Source organism: Pan troglodytes, chromosome X, assembly GCF_028858775.2.
Source record: "Pan troglodytes isolate AG18354 chromosome X, NHGRI_mPanTro3-v2.0_pri, whole genome shotgun sequence".
In the NCBI taxonomy this organism is placed as follows: Eukaryota; Metazoa; Chordata; class Mammalia; order Primates; family Hominidae; genus Pan; species Pan troglodytes.
In genome coordinates, this window is record NC_072421.2 from 108,373,586 (window position 1) to 108,398,882 (window position 25,297).

Sequence of the window (25,297 nt, forward strand, 5' to 3'; positions counted from 1 at the left end):
TTAGAGAACCAAGCTAGATAGCTAGTAAGACCCTGAGTGATTTATATGCATTGTTTCATATAATTCTCATAGCAACATTATGAGATAGACACAATGGTTATTATCATCTCCATTTTACAGAAGGAAATTGAGGCAGAGAGTGTCATACAGCTAATAAGGGAGAGTGTCACACAGCTAATGAGAGACCGAGCTAGGATTTGAACTCTGATGTAATTGACCCCAAAACTTCTGTGCTTAACCGTCAAGCTATATAGTGTCAGTTGCCCTGTATTGATAGAAGGCCTAGGTCTTTGACTTTGAGATGGATATGGGTACTGGATAGGTACCTTGGCTGCAGAGGCAGGTCTGCTTTCCTGAGTAAAATTACTCCTGGGATCTGGGCCCAGGATTGACAGATGGCATAGGGCCCACAAGAAGACTGGACATTATAAAGGGAAGAACATGGCTTTTTGAGAAAGTAGCTTAAAGTTGTAGGCTGCTAGCACCAAAAACCTTGTTGACCAAGGATAAAGATGGAGAGTAAATAAAATGTAGGTTTTGCTGTTGATCCTGGTGAACAACATTTAAAAGCCACTGTCATAGAGGCCTTGGGAGCTGTGCTAACTCATTTGGACAATTTCCTGTAAACAAGGATGAGCTATTGAAAGATTTAAGCAGAGTAGTGGCATGATCTAATTTGTGTTTCGTGAAAAGTTTTATCATACTTGATAAAAATTGGGACATGTCTTTTGATGTGCTCCCCACTATTCACATTTATATGAGATTGCACATCAGAGAGTTTCTGTCATTGTTATGCCCTCACAGGGCAGCTGGAGGCCTGGGTCATCAACCTACAGATGGTGGAGATGGCAGCCATGCTCTAGGTACATGAAGAAATAGTGCAGACAAACTGTACTACAAGCACAGCCCCACATCCTCAATGGGATCCAGGAGGAAGCTACACAAAGTCCCTGGTTCCAGTGGTTTCTGCAGGACAGATTATGGTACCCATGAGCATGTGTGTGAGAGTCATCTCATATTCCTAGGCTAGATACTGGGGCAATAATGCTTCTCATCTCTGTTTTAAGAAGGTTTAGCCTACAGCTAGTAACTGGAAATGGTATTCTCTAGCATTACCAGGTTACTAAACCTGAATGAGTCTTAATCAAAGCTGGAGCCCAAAATACAAAGGTAGGCAGAAAATGGGCCAAGATAGGAGATTTGCAGAAGTGGAAGGGAGCCAAATCTGGAAGAATTTTCCTTCATTTAGGGACTCAGTAGCAGCCTTGTATGCAGTGCCCATGGCCTTGGGTATGATCATACTGGCCACATTTAGAGGGGGTGCATATTAAAGTTGGCCATGATGTGTCGGATTCCCCTCCTATGCTGCAAGCCTGGCTAGGCATGTAGAAAGGACAGAGTATGGTTTAGAGCATGGGCTCCGGAGTCAAATGAATCTGGACTGGAATCTGTGTCTCTGTCTACCAGTGTGTTCTTGGCAAGTCACTTAACCTTAGTGAGCCTCACATTTTTTAGCTATAAGAAACTCTCAAGGAGTAAATAAGATAACAAACATAAAATGTTTAGCACAACGCCTGATACCTAGTAACAGCTCAATAAATGTTTCCTCTCCTTCTCCTCCTACTTTTCTTCTTTCTTATTGTTATTATTGTACTGAATGCAGTTCAGGGGAAGTTATTTGGAGCACTGTCCTGAGGAAATTCCTAGTCAGAGCCATCAGGAAAGTCCAAAATCAAGTTGCTAATCCACATAAGTCTAAACCAAAAGAGGGGGTAAATGTATGAATTTGAGGGAGATGGACAAAGAATGAGATCTGCAAGAGAGGTTGTGTACCCTGAGCGAATGAGCTGGGAATGAGGCCTGGAGTAACAACTGTGCCAGAATGCAGGTGACTTCAGTGGCTTTTTATCCAGTGCCCATGACCCCTGTCATGGTATTTTTAGAAGCATTAACATAGACAATAACAGAGTAGACACTATTCCCTTCTAGACTCCTTCTGACAGGTAGAGGATCCCAGGATTTTCCTGTATTTGCCTCATAAACTCTGGCCTGTTGCTGACCAGAGGTAGATTCCCAAGGCCAGTCTTTTGGCTGTTACCCTATCAACAAGCCAGGTATAGGTCTTATCATACTATCAACATGAACCCGATACCTTCCCTTTCTGTAATAGTGATTTTCATTCTAGGCCGTCTGTGAAGGACACTGAAGTGCCAAATGGAAGACTAGATCATAGTGGGACAGGTGTAGCAGTAAACATATCTAGAACATGTTGGATATTCACCAAAAGGCATGGAATAGGAAGGCTGCTGGTGTCAGAGACCTGCAGAGTTGATGATAGATACCTTAAAAGTCTCAAGCAGTGACCCCTGTGATCCCTGATCTTCCATGGTGCATATGTGCCCAGAGAAGACCCAGAAGTTGTCTTCCATATCAGGTTTTCCATTGTCTTGGCCCTACTCCATACCCAGTACTAGGAGGTCTATCCTTTGTACTGTTCTTTTTCCTTGAGACAGGTTCTTGCTCTTTCACCCAGGCTGGAGTACAGTGGCAATCATGGCTCACTGCAGCTTCAAACTCCTGGGCTCACATGATCTTCCTGCCTCAGCCTCCCAAGTAGCTGGGACTACAGCACACACCACCACACCTGGCTAATTTTTAAAATATTTTTTTGTGGAGAGACAGGATCTCACTATGTTGTCCGGGCTGGTCTTGAACTCTTGGGCTCAAGCGATTCTCCCACCTTAGCCTCCCAAAGTGTTAGAATTACAGTGTGAGCCACCGTGCCTGGCCTTTGTCTTTGACCCACCAGTAAGTGCCCTAGGTAACTTTCTAGGCATCCTGAAGCTCCCCTTGCAGGGCAAAAGCTAATTACAAGGATGTCCGTGATGGTAGAAGTGAAATAAGTGTGAAGGCTAAGACTATAGTTACTGTGAAAGGAAGTGTTTCCAAAGCAGTATTACAATGAGATGACATAGGAAACTTCTGCCATGGTAAAGTAGGTGGATCAGTCATTTGGCTGGTAGGCGGTAAAGCCACAGAGAAATTCTTCTGGCATTGGAATGATGAAACTTTTACTTAGTCTGTAGATGGATGGTACACTGATGGATGAAACTGGGCCAGATGGCTGGGAAGTCCACAGGGGCTAAGGATCTTGTAAGATAATTAAGGTTGTGGTGGTCTCTGCCTAACTTTACATCTTCATTTCCTATCAGTCTCCCACTCATTCACCATAATCCTGCCTCTTCTTTCTGTTCCTGAAACCTAGGCCCTTTCCTACTGTTGGACCTTTGCACTTGCTCTTCCTTCTGCCTGGAATGTTTTTTTGCATAGCTTGTGCCTTTTCATAGTGTACATCTTACCTCAAAGAACTCTTTCCTGATCACTTTGTCTAGAGTTGTCTCTTACTAATTAAAGTCTTTAAAATTACCCTATTAATTTACTTGGTGGAATTTATCAACATTTGCAGATTTATTTATTTATGTATTATTCCTCCCATTCCCAGATTATAACATCCATGTGGTCCAGGACATTGTCATTCCTTTTCAGCAGTGTTTCCACAGTACTGAAATGGTAGGTACTTAATACATATTTATTTGAACAAATGAATGCATGGCATTCATTTATATGAACAAATGAATGCATGGCATTCATTTATTTGAACAAATGAATGCATGGCATTTATTTATTTGAACAAATGAATGCATTATGAGTGGAAGTCAGAGTCAGGATCTAATATGACAATTTTTTGTTAGAACACCCACCCACCACTATCACAAAGATGATTTTGTGGCTATGGCAAAGGCCAGGTTGGAAATTAACTCGAGTGAGATGGTGTCCCAGGAACAGTATGGTGTCAGGAGTAGGTGAAACTAATCTTTGGGTTGCCCAGATCTATCTTTGACCTGGATACAGGTGCCAGAGTTTGCAGTGTACTGGAGCATATCATATCAGCTGCCAGGTTGCCCATAGGCCCTGTATTTAAGGTTTGGAATGAGCTATGGTGGACAGCTGGGGTAATGTCAGGATGTGGTCATTCCTCTCCACCCAAGGCCATGGAGACAGAATACTCAGATCACCTCTGCTGGCTGTGGCTGTGTCCTGATAACCACAAAATTCCATGTTACATAGTGTGCCTAGAAGTTAAACCAGAAGTAAGCAGCAACGACTGTGTATCAGTTGCTCTAGACCTCAGTGATCTGAGTATTCTGTCATCATGTTCTGGGATCCTTGAGGAAGTAACAACATGCTTCTGAGAGAGCTTTGTTGGTCAGTAGCCTTCGTTTAAAAAAAAAAAAAAAACATTGATGATGTCTTGGTGACTCAGACACAACAGAAGTGAGCACTGGTGTTGGGATTCACCTGTGATAGAATGGCTCCCCCAAAATAATGCTGGAGGAATCACCTTTGCTAGGATATTGCCTAGTTGGATAGGCTAGAATCTTAGCAGAGGTAAACAGAGTCTTTATGGCCATGGCTATGATTGAAGATTAGAGGATCCCATTCCCCTCAGGTAAAAATCTACCTTTTACAATATCGGGGCAGAAAAATGGTGGATAAATGTTCAGCAGCACTTGGTGAACCTCAGGCTTCTAAGGGCATCTTTGATTAGCCTAAGGAGGTACTACTCCTAGGTGGTTAGCATATTAGTCAGACAAGAGTTAGTTTGAGAATTCTACCTCTGAACTTTGGAATCTGCACTTTTTACTGTGGGTTCAAGATGATACCACTACAGGTAGTTATGAACATGCCAGACCATGCTTTTTGTTTTGTTTTATTTTTAAAAGCAGGTGTGAAAATAAAATAGGATGTCATCCAGGTAGAGAACAGACTATCTGTGCAGGAGGTCACATAGATGTTGATCATTAAAATAATAATGACTAACATTTATTGAGCACTTATTATGAACCCGATCCTCTTTTTACCCCTATTCTATAGGTTAGCCAACTCAGAACCTGAAAGGATAGCTAATTTACCCAAAGATCACACAGGTACTAATTGGAAGAGCTGAGATTTAAACTAAGGTAGTGAGACTATAGAGCCCATGCTCTGAACACCTATGCTAAACCACTGTCAAATGCTATGCTGTCTTCCATTCCACTAGGATTTAGAAGATATTCAAGATTGCTCAGGCCAAATAATACTACAGCAGATTTACCTTGGCTGAAGTGCAACCTCTACTTGTCACCCCCCAGGAAATGAACAACTGTAGGGCCCCAGAGGTTCCATTTCATAGTGATACCTCACATAGCTTGTCCCAGAGATTTGAATTGAGCATGAACAGGCAGTGGTGATAATGTTGAGATCACTGGCATCCAAGCAAGGGTAGAACTCTTCATTTATCAAAGTTAAAAAGAAATCAGGAGTGTCATCAAGGGAAGTGAATGATGCACTGCAGAAAATTAGTGTCTTACTCTTGGGCTCTAAGACACAATATGTGAACTGAGCAGTAGCCTGAACCTTGGAGTCCAAGGTGACTGGAACAGCTAGACTTCTGCGTAATGTCAGTTTCCCTACTCACTGCAAGAAAACCCCTCATGATGGACAGTGTTCCATGTGATCCAGGACTGAGGGGCACAGGAGGAACATGATAACTGTATCATTTTTTTATAAAGGGGAAATCCTGATTTTTCCAGATGATAACCACTTTGAAGACTTTTACCCAGGAAAGGCTGAGGGCCCAGCGGAAAGGTGGAGGTGGACCCTGTGTAATGGAATGCACAAACCTTATATTAGTCTATTCTCACACTGCTATAGAGAACTACCTGAGACTGGGTAATTTATGAAGAAAAGAGGTTTTAATCGACTCACAGTTCTGCAGGTTATACAGGAAACATGGTTGGGGAGGCCTTGGAAACTTACAGTGGAAGGGCAAAGGGGAAGCAAGTACCTTCTTTACATGGAGGAGCAGGAGACAGAGTGAAGAGGGAAGTGCCATACACTTTTTAACAACCAGATCTCATGAGAACTCATTCACTATTATGAGAACAGCAAGGGGAAAATCTGACCCCATGATCAAATTACCTCCCACCAGGTCCCTCCCTCAACATTGACAATTATAATTCCACATGAGATTTGTGTGGGGACACAGAGCCAAACCATATTAAGCCTCTTGGCGCTTTCTCCCATTTCCAGCTTGTTGGCATGGCTCCATGTTTACTGATCCCTTTCACAAGTAATGCCTGTCAAATATATCAGTATTAATAGTAATAATAGATAGCATGTTTTTATTACTTACTATGTGCCAAGCACTGTGCTGAGCATTTTACATGGAGTATTTCATTTAAGCCTCATGACTACTTATAATGCCTGTTCTATTAGTATTCCTATTCTAAAGATAAGAAAAATTAAGCACAGAGAAGTTAGATGATTTGCCTCAGGTCACAGAAAAGATAACAGAGCCAGTAACAATCCCAAGTGGACTAAATCCAGAACCTGCCCTCTTAACTACTAGGATGGAAGCAATTATTCTTGCCTCAAGGCTCCTACATTTGCCGTTCCTTTTGCTTGAAACAATTTCCTCTAGATTGTCACAGAAATGCCTCCTTCTCATCATTCAAATCTCAACTTAAATGTCACTCTATCAGAGAGGCCTTTCCTGATCACTCAATCTAAAATAGCTGTCCCCACTCTATGTCTGTCACATGACTACATGAAATCATGTTATTTATATTTTTGTATTTGTTTATTTTTATCTTCTCGACCCCAACCAGAATGAAAACCTTGTAAATGTGGGGATTTTTGTCTGTTTTTGTCAGAGCTAAATTACCAGCACCTAAAACAGTGACTGGTACATGAAAGGAAGCAGGTAGGCATTTGTGGACTGACTGGTATCACTATGTCATCTCAGATCAGGGGGGCTTTGCGTTGGGAGGTGGGGACTTCAAAGCCTTTACCTAGAGATAGAAGCCCATTTGCTACTGTGAGTTCACGTTCAATAGCACTTGGGCCTGTATATTCTATGCTGTTGGGCTCAATGTGTCTTTGACGGAAGAGGGCAATGACACTGTAGGTCAGGACACAAGGGTTATGGTGTCATGGTACATGTTTAACTATCAGCTCTTCAAAAGGAGAAGCCCTGATTTGTAGTGTTTGCTGATTTTCATGGTATAATTATTACCAGCATAGTTCAAACCATCATGCTCCAAGCTGCCCACATGGTATCACTGAATATGGAATTGGGAAGAGATATACAGTAGTACACCATTATATGCTATTTCCACCCTACATATACAAAAGCCATAAATAACATCAACAGCATAGATGATGATAACAAAATATAATAAAATAGTTAACAAGTGATAAATTTTGAGTATTATCTTTGTTTTTCATATAATTTAATTTGAAGTTTATATTATTTAATTTTTAATAATGGCTGTGTTTAATAATTTTATTAAAAATTAAATAATATTATGAACCCATTAACATTTGGCTCTTGTGAGCCAGTACAAGCCAGCTCCAGTACACATGACTGGACCAGCACCTCTGGAAAATAGGCACAGGTGCTTTCCCAGCCTTTGGAAACATACACTCCACAGTTGTCAATGAATGATGTGTGCAGGCAGCTGATTTTAGTGTGAGTTGGAGGGGCAATGTCAACAGCTGCAGTGGAAAATGCAGGTTGACTGTTAATAGGTCTGCCAGTTTTGCAGTTCTCAGGGGCTTGGGATCTGTACCCTTGAGATCATCTCAGAACTGTGTGTGTGAGGAAAATCATTTCATTCCAGCCCCATGCCAAGAACTGAAAATCACTAACATAGCAGAAATCCATTGCTCAGAAAAGATCATCCCAGATGGAATTGCTAAGCACATGTTGGCTCTTGTGAGGGATGTACTATTGAGCTATAGCAAGAGAATTGCCCACATTTTTGTGTTAATAGGCAACATAATGTAGTGGTTAAGAGAATGAGATCTAGAGGCAGACTGCTTGGGTCACCATCTTGATTCTGCTGCTTACTGGCTGTGTGAACTTAGGCAAGTTACTTAATATTTTTATGCCTCAGTGTCCTCATCTTTAAAATGGGTATATAATAGTACCCATTTTTGGGTTAATGTGATGATTAAATTAGTTAATATGTGATAGATGGTGAATGCTATGTTAGCATGCTGTCATTTTTGTTATCTGCCTGTCAAGAGATCAGAAATGTAACATGCCCAACCTTCCCCTACATTCCTGGAGCAGAATGTCTTCAATGGAAAGTAGGACTACCACTAGGAATCATCAGTGATTTTCTACAGGATTGGGAGTTTTGCAAGCAACAACTAAGGTTTGGATACTGAAACTCCACAGTTCCAATGCTTGGCTGTCACTTGGCAGAGTGTCTAAATATACCACTGCCACAGTCCTCCTCTGTGAAATGCAAATAGAAGCCCCCAGGAGTCAAGTGGACTCTAAAGCTTGTCTGACACCCTGCCTGTGATAAGTTGAGTCAGAAAGGTTACTGTAGCTCTGATCAGAGGGATGTCCCTTATGCCTGGGCAAGCTGAAGAAGTGGGATGCCTCCTGCTCCTTGATGTGATATTTGGAATCAAAGAGCAGCTCCCTGAAGCAACTTCCTTAATAAGTGCAAGTTCAGAAAAAAGGAAAATATCTGTGCCAGGCCAGAAAGCCAAAGGAGACTTGTAAAAAATGGGAAGGTAAGGTACAAGCAGGGATTTGCTGGTCAATGTGTAATAACTGGCTCTACAGGCAGGGGAAAACCAGTGTGTGGCAATTTCTTTCATGTTAATATTTCTATTATGTGACATCATATTTCTATTATGTGAATTTCACATAATTTCTATTATGTGAAATTCACATAATTTCTATTATGTGAATTTCTATTTAATGTGGCATCACTGAATACAGAGTTGGGAAAAGATGCACACTTTCAGCTCTCAGGAACCAGTTGTAGCAAGCTCCAGCCAATAAAAATAGTCTACAAGCAGCCAAAGGGAAGAGATGTTAGAAGCTCATAATAGGGAATAAAGCTTATCCTAACTTTTGATTCTTAAGACAAGTAACTGCAGTAACATGGGCATGCAAGAAGCTTTTAAAGGAAATGAGAATTGAGTGAGCAACTACATTTTCTGCAACACATTCTATTTACCAACTTGAGTAATTGGGGCAGTTGTTGAGGGATAGCTCAGATGAAACAGAGAATGGTGAAATATGCAAGGGAGGACACAGAGTAGAAATGCCACCAAACTGACTGTCTCTTTTATTTTTAAGGGTATCAAGTAGGCATCCTTCATTTGAGAGCAGAGGCAGGCAGAGGAGCACCCCCTGAGGCTGAGAAAAGGGCCAGCAGCATTCTAGTTATCATCATAGACACACCAGGGTGGTGGAGTGGTGGTGCTTCTGTTTATTTTTCAAGAACAAAAAACATGATTTTTTTTTAACTTTTATGTCAAGTTCAGGAGTACAAGTACGACTTTGTCACATAGGTAAACTTGTGTCATGGGGTTTGTTGTGTAGTTTATTTCATCACTCAGGTGTTAATCCTAGTACCCATTAGTTATTTTTCCTGATCCTCTCCCTCCTCCCACTCTCCACCCTCTGAAAGGCCCCAGTGTGTGTTATTCCCATCTATGTGTCCATGTGTTCTCATCATTTAGCTCCCATTTATAAGTGAGAACATGTGGTATTTTGTTTTCTGTTCTTGTGTTAGTTTGCTAAATATAATGGCCTCCATTTCCATCCATGTTTCTTCAAAGGACATGATGCCATTATTTTTTATGGCTGCATAGTATTCCATGGTGTATATGTACCATATTTTCTTTATCCAGTCTATCATTGATGGGCATTTAAGTTGATTACATGTCTTTGCTACTGTGAATAGTGCTGCAATGAACATAGGCATGCATATGTCTCTATAATACAATGATTTATATTCCTTTGGGTATATACCCAGTAATGGGACTGCTGGGTCGAATGATATTTCTTTCTTTAGATCTTTGAGGAATAATCACAGTCTTCCACAATGGCTGAATTAATTTATTCTCACACCAACAGAGTATAAACGTTCCTTTTTCTTCACAACCTCACCAGCATCTGTTGATTGGCCTGGATATCCTTTAGGTTCTGGTTAGCCATTAGAGTAATGGAAGTACTAAATAGAAAACTGAAAAACTGTTTGCTCTGGAAGGGATTCTGCCTCTTGGAGGAGTGCAGTGGCTGACTCTGTGTGAATCCCACTTTAATAGGTTGGTAAAAAATGTACCTACTGTACATAAGAGGCATAGCACAGAGTGATGCTTCCAAGTCCAAGAGTCCATTTAAAGGACCCACCATAACATCCATCTGCAGATGGTGACAGGTAGATGCAAATGTGGAGGGCTTTGACAGCATTCTCCAAAGTGGGGATACAAACATGACTTTCTCATGAGAGATCAGTGGATGTCACATTCTTGGAAATGGAGAATTTCCTTGATGATTTTGGCAGCAATGTTTGATACAACTGGAGTATTATTTCAAAGGCAGTAATATGCTACTTGAATAGTGGTGTTCTTAGTCACTAGAATTATCCCCTAGAATTGACATCAGCAAAATGGCAGACTAAGAAGTCCCAGCCTATATCCCACCTGCCAAAATAATGATTAACAACTACCCACTGATGAAAATATCTCTGGCAAAACTCTGGAGTACAATGAAAAACTGCAGCAACCTAGTGGAACACAAAAACAAAGGATGTTGGCATAGAAAAGTATAAGAAGCATTTTACCAGCATCAGCCTATGCCCCAGCTCAGCATAGCTTGGTGCAAAGATGGATTCCCTCAGCTGCGACTTCACCTTGTGGAAGAAAAAGAAGAGCAGGAAGACCCAAGGAGTCTTCACCAACAAGGACTCCAACAGTCTTTGACAATGCTAACTCCAGCTGGTGGAGCTGTTTGAAATTCATGCCACTGTGAACCCTGTGACTGGAGCTGTGACACCTTTTCCCTGCTATAGCACCACTGTGTGCACACCCATGCCCTGGGCCATGGCATGGTCACTGCTACACACACACTCATCTCTCAGGCCTTGGTGGTGCTGCTGTTGCACACGCAACTGTGCTCAATACTCCAGCACCAAAAGGGATCACCTTGGTCATAACTAATGTTGATGGGAAAAAAAGGAGAGCAGGAGCACCCCAGCAGTCTTCCCTAGCAAGGATTCTAGCAGATCTTTCCACCATCATGGACACACACATCTTTCACTGCCAAGTACTTCTGTTGTCTTTGCCAACAGTGACTTCAGCTGACAGATTGGTCTGGAATTTATGCCACTGTTTCCTTCTGGAGCTAGACCCACTACACCCTACCTAGCTCATGCCCTTGCACTCACCTGTAAGTGAAAGTCTTTCCCCACTGAAGGTTGTTCATGAAGTCTTAAAGAGGTGACTGCTTTTTCCAATGTGCAGATATCAACACAAGATTATAAGGAACACAAATAACAGTGGAAACATGACACCACCAAAGAAACACAACAAATTTTGAATAACTAATCCTCCCCAAATGGAGATCTATAAATTGCCTAACAAAGAATTCAAAATAATAGTTTTCATAGAAGCTCGGTAAAATACATGAAAACACAGATGGGAAACTTAACAAAGTCATGAAAGCAATACATGAAGAAATTAAGAAGTTCAACAAAGAGATTGAAATCATAGAAAAACAACAGAAATTCTGGAGCTGAAGAATACGATGAATGAAATAAAAATGCAATAGAAAGTAGATTCACTCTAGCAGGAGAATGTATGAACTTGAAAACAGGTCATTTAAAATTACCCAGTCAGAGAAGAAAAAAGAAAAAAAATTAAAAAGAGTGAAGAAAGCTTATGGGACTTATGGGACAACCATCAAGCAAACCAATATTTATGTTATGGAATTTTTAGAAGCATCAGAGAGAGAGAAAGAAGAGAAAACTTATTTAAAGAAATAAAGATAGAAAATTTCCCAAATCTTGGGAGGGAAATAGGCATCCAGATTCATTAGGTATAATGCATCTCAGAAAGGATCAACAAAAAGAGTACTACATGGAGGCATATTAAAATCAATTGTCAAAAGTCAAGGACAAAAATAGAATTCTGAAAGCAGCAAGAGAAAAGTGACCCATAACATATGAGGGAAAACTGCCTAAGCCCATCAGCAAAACTTTTATATGGGGAGAGAGTGGCATGATATATTCAAAATAGTGAAAGAACAAACTGTCAACCAAGAATACTATATTAGCAAATTTATCCCTTAAAAATGAAGACGAGATCATCTTTACCACACAAACAAAAACTAAGGGAGTTTATCACCATTAGACTGCCTTAAAAGAAATGCTTAGGGGGTTCTCCAAATTGAAAAGAAAATATGCTAAACAGCAATGCAAAAGCATATGAAAGCATAAATTTCACTGGTAAGGGTAAACACATAGATAAATACTGAATAATGTAGCACTGTAATGGTGGTGTACAAATAACTTTTGATATAAAAGTTAAAATAAGCCAAATTTTAATGGATACTCAATATAAAAAGAAGCAAACTCTGACTACAAATCACAAAGTTGTGGGGAGTAAAAGAGTAGAGTTTTTGAATGCGATTGAAGTTAAATTTTTTATCAACTTAAAATAACTACAAATATAAGATACTTTATACAAGGCTTGAGCTAACCACAAAGAAAAAAAAGCTTATAATGAATATGCAAAAGATAAAGAAAACAGAATCAAAGCAAATCACTACTAAAAATTATTAAATATCAATGAAAGACAGCAAGAGAGGCAGAGAGGAACAAAATAACTACAAAACAGACAGAAAAAAATTAATAAAATGGCAATAGTAAATCTGCACCTATCAATAATTTTTTTCTTTCCAACTTTTAGGTTCAGGTGGTACATGTGCAGATTTGTTATATGGGTAAAGTGTGCATCATGGAAGATTGGTGTACAGACATTTTGTCACCTAGGTAATAAGCATAGTACCTCATAGGTAATTTTTCGATCTTCATCCTCTCCCCCACCCTCCACCTTCAAGAAGGTCCTGGGGTCTATTGTTCCCTTCTTTGTATCCATGTGTACTTAATATTTAGCTCCCACTTAACAGTGAGAACATGTATTTGGTTTTTTTTCTTCTCACATTAATTCACTTTGGATAATGGTCTCCAGCTCCACCTAAGTTATTGCAAATGACATTATTTCATTCCATTTTTATGGCTGTGTAGTATTCCATGGTGTATATGTACCACTTTTTTTTATTCAGTCCACCATTGATGGACATCTAGTTTCATTCCATGTCTTTGCTATTGTGAAAAGTACTGTGATGAACATACACATGCATGACTCTTTATGGTAGAACAATTTATATTCCTTTGGGTATATACCCAGTAATGGAATTGCCATGTTGAATGATAGTTCTAAGTTCTTTGAGAGATCTCCAGACTCCTTTCCACAGTGGCTGAACTAATTTACGTTCCCACCAATAGCATATAAGCATTCCCTTTTCTCCACAACCTCACCAGCAACTGTAATTTTTTGACTTTTTATTAATAGCCATTTTGACTGGTGTGAGATAATCTCTTATTATGGTTTTGATTTGCACTTCTCTAATGATATGTGATGTTTATCATTTTTTCATATTCTTGTTGGCCACTTGTCATGTCTTCTTTTGAGAAATGTCTGTTTGTGTCCCTTGCCCAATTTTAATGGGGTTGTTTGGTTTTTGCTTGTAAATTTGTTTAAATTCCTTACAGATTCTGGATATTAGACCCTTGTTGAATGCATAGTTTGCAAATATTTTCTCCCATTCTGTAGGTTGTTTGTTTACTCTGTTGATAGTTTCTTTTGCTGTGCAAAAGCTCTTTAGTTTAATTAGGCCCCAATTTGTCAACTTTTGGTTTTTTTATAATTGCTTTTGGCATCTTCGTCGTGAAATCTTTGCCAAGGCCTATATCTAGAATGTTATTTCCTAGGTTTTCTTCTAGGGTTTTTAAAATTTTTGGTTTTATATTTAAGTCTTTAATCCATGTTGAGTTGATTTTTGTATATGGTGAAAGAAAGGGGTGCAGTTTCATTCTTCTGCATGTGGCTAGCCTGTTACCCCAGAAACATTCATTGAATAGAGTGTCCTTTCCCATGTTTATTATTGTTGACTCTGTCAAAGATCAGATGATTGTTGGTGTGTGGCTTTATTTCTGGGTTCTCTAATCTGTTCCTTTGGTTTATGTGTCTGTTTTTGTACCAGTACCATGCTATTTTGGTTACTGTAGCCTTGTATATATAGTATAGCTGAAAGTCTGGTAGAGTGTGATGCCCCTGGCTTTTTTTTTCTTAGGATTGATTTGGCTATTTGGACCCTTTTTTGGTTCCATATAAATTTTAGAATAGTTTTACCAAATTCTGTGGAAAATGTCATTGGTAGTTTGATAGGAATAGCACTGAATCTGTACATTGCTTTGGGCAGTATGGACATTTTAACAATATTGATTCATCTTATCCATGAGCATGGAATGTTTTTCCATTTGTTTCTGCCATCTCTGATTTCTTTCAGCAGTGTTTTAAGAATATCATTGTAGAGATCTTTGACTTCCCTGGTTAGCTGTATTCCTGGGTATTTTAGTTTTTTTGTGGCTATTGTGAATCAAGTTGCATTCTTGATTTGGCTCTCAGCCTGAGTGGTGTTGGTGTAATAAGATGCTACTGAATTTTGCACATTGATTTTGCATCCTGAAACTTTGCTGAAGTTGTTTATCAGACCTATAAGCTTTTGGGCAGATACTATGGGGTTTTTTAAGTATGAAATTATATTGTCTGTGAAGAGAGATAGTTTCTCTTCCTCTCTTACTATTTGGATGCCTATTATTTCATTCTCTCGCCTAATTGCTCTGGCTAAGACTTCCAGTTCTATGTTGATTATGAGGGGTGAGAAAGGTCATCCTTGTCTTGTTCTGGTTCTCAAGGGTAATGCTTCCAACTTTTGCCTATGCAGTATGATGTTGGCTGTGGGTTTCTCATAGATGGCTCTTATTATTTTCAAGTATGTTTGTTCAAATAAATGCCTAGTTTGTTCAGGGCTTTAAACATGAAGGGATGTTAAATTTTATCCAAAGTCTTTTCTACATCTATTGAGATAATCACGTGGCTTTTGTTTTTCATTCTATTTATTTGATGAATCACACTTGTTGATTTGCGTGTGTTGAACCAACCTTATATCCCAGGAGTAAAGCCTTGTATCCCAGGAGTAAATATCTTAGTGGATTAGCTTTTGATATGGTGCTAGATTTGGTTTGCTAGCATTTTGCTGAGGATTTTTGCATCTATGTTCATCAGGGATATCAGCCTGATGTTTTCCATTTTCTTGCATCTCTGCCAGGTTTTGGTATCAGAATAATGCTTGCCTCATAGAATGAGTTAGGAAGGAGTCCTTCCTCCTCAATTTTTTGTAATAGTTTCAGTAGGATTGGTATCAGCTCTTCTTTATGTGTCTGGTAGATTTCGACTGTGAATCCAACTGGTCCAGGACTTTTTCTGGTTGGTAGGCTTTTTATTCGTGTTTTGTTTCAGTAAACTCACTTCTGGATATATAGCCAAAGGAAATGATTTAGTATGTATAAGATACATCAGTTCCATGTTCATCGAACCATTATTCACAATAGCCAAGCCTTGGAACCATCCTATGTGTCCATGGACAGATGAATGGTAGAGAAAATATCATGTATATATACACAATGGAATCTTATTTAACCTTAAACAAAAGGAAATCCTGCCATTTGTGATGACATCGATGAACCTGGAGGACATTATATGCTAAGTGAAATAAGCCAGGCTCAGAAAGACAAATGCTGCATGATATCACTTATATGTGGAATGCAAACAAGTTGAACTCATAAAAATAGAGATTAGAATGGTGGTTGCTAGAAGATGGGAGAGGGAGAAATGGGAAGATGTTGGTCACAGTGTACAAAGTTTCAGGTATGCAAGATGAATAAGTTATTGAGCTCAAACATACAGCAATGTGAATATAGTTAGCAATACATTATTGCATACTTGAAATTTGTTAAGAGAATAGATCTTCAGAAAATAGGAACTATATAAGGTGATGTATATGGTAAATAACTTGATTGTGGTGATTATTTCACAATGTATATCAAAACATTAAGTCATGCACACTAAACATATAAAATTTTATGTCAATTATACCTCAATAAAGATGGAAACATATATACAATCCCAGTTTAATGATGAGGACTTACAATAAGCTGGCTTCTACAGCAAAGGGTACTAGTGGCAACTCAAAATTGTCTTGGGCTGCAGGTGCAGCTGGATAAAATCTTCATTCATATATCCATTAAATACCGAGAGTTTACTATGACACAAATACGGAAGCAGGTGCTACTGCTCTCAACTTTACAATAACACAACAGAGTGTATGAATGGCAAAATATTAGGCCCAGCCAATCCCATGGGTAGCACCTTTTCTCCAGCTGTTTTATATAGTGGGCCATCTCCCACCCATTGTTTTAGTAGTTGTTGTAGCTGCAGTGAAAAGGTGTTGGCGGGTGACAAAATAACATCATGCAAAAGTTTCTGAATTCCCAAAAGATTGAGAGACTTGGGCACATTTTCTATCCATTATACAGTGCACTTGAGGTTTTCCTAGAACCAGGCCTTCTGTGCAAGCTCTTTTAGTTGCTTAGGAAGCAGAATTCACTTGTAAGTGGAACTATTTAATGTACTCTCTCTTTCTTTCTTGACTGAATCAGCAGATTACGGTGCTGAAATTTTTGACAGATAAGGAGTGTCCACATGTTTCTCACTGTTTTCAGGAATTCCCTGTAATCCCTCCCTGAACAGCACACTTTTTTGAGACGGAGTTTCGCTCTTGTTGCCCAGGCTGGAGTGCAATGGCACAATCTCTGCTCACTGCAACCTCTGCCTCCAGGGTTCAAGCAATTCTCCTGCCTCAGCCTCCTGAGTAGCTGGGATTACAGGCACCTGCCACCATGCCCAGCTTTGTGTGTGTGTGTGTGTGTTTGTGTTTAGTAGAGATGGGGTTTCACCATGTTGGCCAGGCTGGTCTCGAACTCCTGACCTCAGGTGATCCACCCACCTCAGCTTCCCAAAGTGCTGGGATTACAGGAGTGAGCCCCGGCGCCTGACCTGAACAGTACATTTCTAGATTGCAGGAGATGCTTCTGCCAGATGTGACAAGGTATGTGGCTTGTGCAGACCTTCATACAAATCAATGATTCTATATACCTAACTAATATCCCCTGTCAGGTAAGAGGGAGACTTTAGCACCAGCCCTGGGTTGGGGTGCAGTGTCAGTGAGTATAGACTAGGCACAAGAGTCTGTCAAAGCTTGCCCACGGTGGAAGGCTATGTCTGAAACATGTGTGGGTGATCCAACGAATCTAAAGATTGAAACAAAGTGCAGGCATATAGATGGTTCCCTTGAGTTGTCAATCCAAGGAAGACTACAGAATGGATAATTCAGGAATAAAGGGAACCAAACAAGAATGATAGGATATCAAGCAGATGGTAGGAGTCAGAACCTGAAAGAAATTTCCTGCGCTAACTGACTGCAGCTGCTTGTGTGAAGGGCCCATAGCCTCACATGTGGAAAAGAAGGAGCTAATAAGAGCAACTCCACTACACTGACCTTGTCTCCTCTCAGATCTCCTCTGCCAGGCAGGACAGGGCAGGGTTGGATTTCCCCTCATACAACTGACAAAAAGGCTTACCTCATTCTGGTACTTTTTGGAAACCCAAGCCAGTTTCCCACAACCAGTTTTCCAGCCTGTACCTTTCTCAGTGCCTCGTTCATTAAACAGATATTTATTGAGTACCTGCTACAACTGGGACTGCAGCTGAGCACAACATCCTTGAGATCCTTTTTATCCACAATAGTAGTTTAGTTGTGGTGGCAGAGCAGGACTTTGATGTCTCAGACATAGTAAGATACAATGGAAGATGAAATAAATGCAAAACACAGGGAGGCTTAATTGGGAAGGCCATGGAGTTAGCTAGCAATCTCAGTTACCTTAAATATTCTCAGATAATGGTCCTGAAGGTTTTGACAAGAGCAGATAATGGACATATGCTAGGAAAAGATCCAGCCAGAAGCTCCAATTTGTGTGCCTAACCTTAATACCTGGTACCCTTTGAAATGCTCTTTGAATTAGCCCCATTTTTGTGTGTAGGAGGACATCCTGCAGGTGCTTCTAAGGGTCTTGTAGTTCTCACAGGTACTGCCTAGCTCAGGAATGTCCATGGTTCTGCGAGTAAAAGGGGACAGAATGTATTATTGGTAAATTTAAAAATGCTGGTTGTCAGTTCTTTTCAAATATCTAGTGTGTTGGTCTTGGTCTTATATTACCTTCCGATTATTCCTTGCTCTTTTCCTGATCTGCCCTGTGTCACAGGAAAACTGTTCTCTACAAACTCCATTTCCCAGATTCTCATATTGGTGGGTTTCCAGTTAAGTTCAGCTAATAGAAAGCACTGATGCAAGAGTAGAAGAGGGGTGTTGTGCCTAGGGGTGGGGACTGAGAAGACAGGATATTTCTTCTCTGTCCTATCTGTCACTAGTGATCTCTTTGGCAGCAGGCATGTCTCTTCCATGGCTTCAGATTCCATCAGTCAGTACTACCCTGATTCCAGCTTCCATTCAGTGATCCTGGACCTTGGGCTCCGGTAAGCCTGTCTCTTCCCTTCATCCCTCCAGCCTAGGGATGGTAGAAGTTTCTTGGATCTTCAGGTTAGGCTTACCTTATCATTTTTTGCTGGCTTTTCAGTTCTTCTATTACCCATGTAACCAGTTATCTCTATTAAAGTCTTCTCATTCTAAACACTTGAGTGTTTTTCCTTTTCCTGATTAGACACTGATGAATACACTTGATTAATATAATTTATTTGAAAATAATTATAGATAGTCAAAATAGTAAAATGATCTAGTGGACATGGACCTGAAAAGCTGGAAACTGTGTCCTCAAAACCATAGTAGGGTTGAAAGCAAATATGTAGTCCATGGAGGCAGAAGCCTTCATTAAAAGGGGCTAAAATGCATTCTCTAGATGGGGATAATATAGGGCATTTTGTGTGGCATTCTCCACTACCAGTAGGGCATGGCACCCATGATGAAGGGAGAAACTTGGAAATGAAATGTGGGGTGATGATTACATAGAGTTATCTGGTGGTCAGAAAGATGTTGTAGGAGATACAAATCCACCAAGACTAAGATGTTTGCTAATTCTAGGTGGTATCATGGCACAGATGAAGATCTGGGATCCCAGCCTCTCTGGCTGGGATGGACAGTAAAACAGGTATCCTCAACATTCTGTGCCTTCCTTCCAGGGGTGCTCCTCACTAGCTCTGATTTTCAGACACATTTTAATGAGAGCATCTTCTCAATGCTCATGCCAAGCCAACTTCATTGGCTATAGCTGAGACGGAATGACTGCAAAATTATCAGGCCAAATAATTTCTCCATGTGGAGGTGCATCATATACCTATGGACACTATGGCTTTTGGAAAGATAAATCTATTAGGCAGTTTTTGCATGGGCTAAGCTTCCAGATTTCACAGAGCTGCTACAGACTTAATATTCTTTGTACACTCTCATGGAATACACAGAATCCTCAATCTATTACCTTCAAGACCAAATTGACCAGTGAGTATAATCTGGGCCCATATTTCTAGAGGATCAGGAGGTAGAGGGGCAGAGATAACAAGCTGAGCTCATTCTGGGACTTAATAACTGTCAGTACTATCTGGAGAATTGCAGGGACCACTAGGTGTTTCAAGTGGTCTTAGAGAGGGACCTTTCACCCATTGTCCACAAACAATTTGCCTAGCATTGTATGTATTTCATTGTTGGACAGAACATGGTATCCAGAAAACTGACCACAGAACTTGACAACTTTTATTTCTCAAGGTCGGGTCAGGGATGGTGTTGTTATAGGTAGTCTTGGACTGGTTTAACTAGGGAGTACAAAGTACAAGTGAAGTCAGTTTAGGAGAGCTGAACAGGATGTTTTCCAGGTTAATTTTCTTCTTTCTAAGAGGTCAAACAAGGTGTAACAGAAAAACAGAGAGCCAAATCATGAATGAACTCCCATTCACAATTGCTACAAAGATAGTAAAATACCTAGGAATACAACTTACAGGGATGAGAAGGACCTCTTCAAGGAGAACTACAAACCATTGCACAACGAAATGAAAGAGGACACAAAAAAATGGAAGAACATTCCATGCTCATGGGCAGGAAGAATCAATATTGTGAAAATGTCCATACTGCCCAAAGTAATTTATAGATTCAATGTTATCCCCATCAAGCTACCACTGGCTTTCTTCACAGAATTGGAGAAAACGACCTTAAACTTCATATGGAACCAAAAAAGAGTCCGCATAGCCAAGGCAATCCTAAGCAAAAGGAACAAAGGTGGAGGCATCATGCTGCCTGATTTCAAACTATACTACAAGGCTATAGTAATCAAAACAGCATAGTAGTGGTACCAAAACAGATATATAGACCAATGGAACAGAACAGAGGCCTCAGAAATAATACCACACATCTACAACCATCTGATCTTTGACAAACCTTACGAAAACAAGCAATCAGGAAAGGATTCCCTATTTAATAAATGGTGCTGGGAAAAGCAGCTAGCCCTATGCAGAAAGCTGAAACTGGATTCCTTCCTTACATGCTATACAAAAATTAACTCAAGATGGATTAAAGGCTTAAACATAAGACCTAAAACCATAAAAACCCTAGAAGAAAACCTAGGCAATACCATTCAGGACACAGGCATGGGCAAAGACTTCATGATTAAAACACCAAAAGCAAAGGCAACAAAAGCCAAAATTGACAAATAAAATCTAATTCAACTAAAAAGCTTCTTCACAGCAAAAGAAACTATCATGAGAGTGAACAGGCAACCTACAGAATGGGAGAAAATTTTTGCAATCTATCCATCTGACAAAGAGCTAATATCCAGAATCTACAAAGAACGTAAACAAATTTACAAGAAAAAAACAACCCCATCAAAAAATGGTCGAAGGATGTGAACAGACGCTTCTCAAAAGAAGACACCTATGCAGCCAACAAACTTATGAAAAAATGCTTATCATCACTGGTCATTAGAGAAATGCAAATCAAAACCACAATGAGATACCATCTCATGCCAGCTAGAATGGCAACCATTAAAAAGTCAGGAAACAATAGGTGCTGGAGAGGATGTGGAGAAATAGGAATGCTTTTACACTGTTGGTGGGAGTGTAAATTAATTCAACCATTGTGGAAGACAGTGTGGTGATTCCTCAAGGATCTAGAACCGGAAATACCATTTGACCCAGCAATCCCATTACTGGGTATATACCCGAAGTTTATAAATCATTCTACTATAAAGACACATGCACAGGTATGTTTATTGCAGCACTGTTCACAATAGCAAAGTCGTAACCAACCCAAATGCCCATCAATGATAGACTGGATAAAGAAAATGTGGCACATATACACCATGGAATACTATGCAGCCATAAAATAGGATGAGCTTATGTCCTTTGCAAGGACATAGATGAAACTGGAAACCATCATTCTCAGCAAAGTAACACAAGAAGAGAAAACCAAACACCGCATGTTCTCACTCATAACTGGGAATTGAACAATAAGAACACATGGACCCAGGGAGGGGAACATCACACACTGGGGCCTGTTGGGGGGTCCGGGGCTGGGGGAGGGATAGCATTAGGAGAAATACCTAATGTAAATGACAAATTGATTAGTGTAGCAAACCAACATGGCACATGTATACCTATGTAACAAACCTGCACATTGTGCACAAATACCCCAGAACTTAAAGTATAATAATAATTAAAAAAGAATATTTGACCTATAAAAAGTAAAAAAACAAAAGAAAGAAAAAAGAAAATGGATGGTGTATTAGTCTGTTTTCACACTTCTGTAAAGACTGGGTAGTTAATGAAGAAAAAAAGGTTTAATTGGCTCACAGTTCTGCATGGCTGGGAAAGCCTCAGGAAAATTATAATCATAGCAGAAGGCAAAGGAGAAGCAAGTTCCTTCTTTACAGAGTAGTAGAAGAGAGAGAGAGAGCAAGGGGGGAACTGCCAAACCCTTTTAAACCATCAGATCTCAAGAGAACTCACTCACTATTATGAGAACAGCATGCAGAAAACCACCCCCATGATCCAGTCACCTCCCACCAGGTCCCTCCCTTGACACATGGGGATTACAATTCAAGATGAGATTTGGGTAGGGACACAGTGCCAAACCATATCCTTTGAGATACTTCAAAGATAAAGAGTTATCACACTATTCTCAAGTGGACACAGACATACTTGGAAAGCTATTTATTCCTTTATTCTACAGGTATTTACTGGGTGCCTAATATGAAGCTACTTTAGAAGATAAAGGATTGGGGGGAATGGGAATAAACACGGAGACTATAGTAGTGTTAGTATAAGCAGAGCTCCCTTGGAGTGGCAAATTAGGGAGGCCAATCTTGCTATCAAAGAGAGATGTTTAGGTTCCTTCCTACAGAAATAGTGAAAGTTCTGAGGAACCCTATTTCAGAAAATTTTATTGCAGCATTACCAAGAGACTTCAGGTGCAGAAACCAGATGAATCACACATTACACTCACACCATCATACCCAATTATCAACGGCTCATCATTTACGTAACCTATGGCCAGAGATAATTCATCTAGTAGGTCCTGAAAAATAGTGTGCTAATCATTTACGGCTTGCCTCCTTGACATCTGTTTTCTCTCCTTCTAATGATACCTGAGTTTTGTTTGAAGATCCACCCCTACCCTACAACACATACATATGGTTTAGGTGATTCTCAAACCATGGATTCCAAGTATAATTATAGAACCTGAGCCTAAATCAATACATCTCATTTCCATAAGCATAAATATTGGTTCAAGATTGTGTCTATGACCATATCTTGAACCCAAACTGTGTGTGAATTTGGCTGATAATATTGGGAAATTGACACTTTTCCTCACTCCTCACTCCTGGTTTAAATATGGAAGAATGGGCAGTAGATGGTTCTACAAGTTATTTTCTTATCATGAGAGAAAATCTGTAGCAACTACGATCTACTATCTCAAGCTGCACTGTCTACTATGTGGCCACTAGCCACGTGTGGCTATTTAAATTTAAATAGGACTTCTGATACTGGGGTTACTATAACTCAAAGTGAAGTAACAGAGACTACTTCATTCATTCTATTTAACCAACAAAAAAAACAAAAACACAAACCGAATATAAAAAACAAAAGTTTTTAAGACACCAGATACTAGGCCCTAAAAGACGATGATCCTTGAGATATGAGAAATAACTGAGGTAAGCCTTATAATAACCTGGCTTAATGCTTTGAGAAACTTTCTAGGACATGGCATGGAAAGAGAATCAGGCAGAGTGTGGTAGAATTCCTGAGTTGAAGAGATGAAGCTGAAAGTCCAGGAAACCAAGATAGCTAGAATACCCAGGAAACCATAACAGAGAGGAGAGATCCCACTAATCAATATCCCTAGGATCAGAGAGTCCCTCTCCTTGAGAATGTAGCAGAGTACTGAGCAGCACATCCTGGTAAGGATATCACCCAAGGCCTGGGGGGAGAATCATCCAAAATAATTGAGAAAAGAGTGTCCAAAAAGAGTAAAAAGCATACAGGGCCAGGAACCATGCCTTTTTCTACCAGCCAGAGTGGAAAAAATTCATAATTCATGGGACATCAGGTAGAATACTCAGGAAGGTCTAGCCTCAGTAGTGGAGAATAATTATCCCTATACTGAGCACTGCTCCAGACCCACCTAACAAATAATAAAAGAATGACTGGAAAAATCAAACTGTTTCCAAATAGCAGCTATACCCAGGAAGAAAGAACCAGATTATTTATAGGAATACCCAGTGTATTACCTCATAAAACACCCAGCACTCTATGAAGTAAAATGTACAGTATCTGACATCCAATTAAAGAATACCAGATGAGAAAAGAGACAGGAAAACATTTTCATTAATGAAAATAATAATCATTTATTTGAGAATAACCCAGAACTGACACATATATTAGAATTAGCAGAAGACAACATTAAATAAAATATTATAACTGTATTCCATGTGTTCAAAAAGTTAAATAGAAACATGAAAGATATAGAAAAGATACAAATATTACTTTTAGACATGAAAACTACAATGTGCAGGATAAAAATACATTGAATGATAAATGGCAGATTAGACATTGCAAAAGAAACAATCCGTGAACTTTAGGTTGAAGAGATAGCGATGGAAACTGTCCAAAGTGAAACACAGAGAGAAAAATAGAATAAAAAAATGAAAACAGCATCAGTGAGCTATCGGACAACTTCATACATTTTAATTTATGAGTAATTGGAGTCCCTGAAGAAGAAGAAAAAGAAAGGTGAGCAAGGAAAATATTTGAAGAAATGATGGTCAAAACTTTTCCAAATTTGATAAAAATGATATATTAAAAAACAAAGAAGCACAGCATACCACATGCACAAGAGACAAGAGAAAAATGATACCAGGTCACATCATAATTAACTTGCTCAATACCAATGATAAAGAGAAAATCTTAAAAGCAGCCAAAGGTAAAAGATGCATAATGTGCCGAGGAAGCAGGATAATAATGATGGTAGATTTCTGATTGGGAACAATGTAAGAGAGAAGAGTAGAACAATATCTTTACAATACTGAAAGAATAAAACCTGTCAATTTAGAATTATCTAGAATTCTATGTCCAGCAGAATTATCTTTCAAAAATTGGTAACACCAGATGGAAATACAGCTGCACAGAAAGGAATGAAAAGAAACACAAATGGTTACCAGATGGGTAAATATATGAATGTTCTAAAATTATTTAAATTACTTTAAAGGATAATGGAGTGTTTATATAAAATAATGATATATTAAAGTAACAATATGTTGTGGGTTTTTACAACATATGTATAAGGTGTGTGATGGAAGTAGCATAAAGGCAAGGAAGGGGGAAATGATAGTGTACTATTCTAAGGCTTTTATATGTGAAGTCGTATAATGTCACTTGAAAGTAGACTGTTATGAGCTAATGCTTTATGTTATAAGTCCTAAAACAAACATTAACAAAACAAAGAATTATACCCAACGAGCCAACAAAGGAAAGTAGAATCACCAAAATACATACAATTAACTCAAAATCAGAAAGAAATAAAGGAGAAAAAGGAACAAAAAATAAATGAGACAAATAGAAAACAAATAGCAAGATGACAGAGTTCAACCTAATCATATTATCATGTAAAAGGATGAATAAAGATATATGTTGCCAACCCTAT